This window comes from Tupaia chinensis, unplaced genomic scaffold, assembly GCF_000334495.1.
Source record: "Tupaia chinensis unplaced genomic scaffold, TupChi_1.0 Scaffold000316_1, whole genome shotgun sequence".
NCBI classification, from domain to species: Eukaryota; Metazoa; Chordata; class Mammalia; order Scandentia; family Tupaiidae; genus Tupaia; species Tupaia belangeri.
In genome coordinates this window covers 6,524,629-6,525,338 of record NW_006159809.1, presented here as the reverse complement: position 1 = coordinate 6,525,338, position 710 = coordinate 6,524,629, and positions in this window count along the sequence as shown.

Sequence of the window (710 nt, the reverse complement as noted above, 5' to 3'; positions counted from 1 at the left end):
CCATAATTTTTTTTTTTTTCAACCCAACCTTTTTTTTTTTTTTTTTTTTTTTTTGGATCAGCTAATATAAATTTCAGTATAAAACATTTGGAACCACAATGTGGAGTTGTGTGTATGTCTCTGTGGTACCTGGATGGGCTGTGGCTGGGCGTATGGGGAGGTGACTGGGGTATGTTGGGGTGTGTGTCATTTCTGGCCCAACTATCTAGAGGAAGAACTATCCAAGACACAGTTGGAAGGGGGGCCCTGTGAACTGTTCTCTCTTTCACAAGACTGGTGGGGGTGGGTGGGCTTTGAGGCTTGGTATCCGGTCTGGCTAAAGGTGGCATTTTCTGCCTCCTCTCCTCTCCAGGGCTTTCTCTCTCCTCTGCCCGCTCCTTACCCAGGCATCTCCCCTTCCTCACCCAGGCTGTCCTTTGCTTACGTGGGCACTTGCCTGTCCTCTGGTTTCTTTGATCATTCTGAGGAAGAAGTTCTACTTTATAAAAATGGAGCACCGGAACCAGCAGTTAGCGTAATGGCTATGTCGCTGGATTCCCACGTAGTCGACCGTGGTTCACGTCCCGGTGGCTTAAAACTCACGCCGGGCGCGTGTGCGTGTGTGCCCAAGATCCCGAGAGGAGAATGGAGGAGAAGGGATTGCGGCGTGACCATCCCCTCTGGGGGGTGATTTCTCGCTTTCTTTCTCTCTGTCTCTGTCTGTCTGGCGA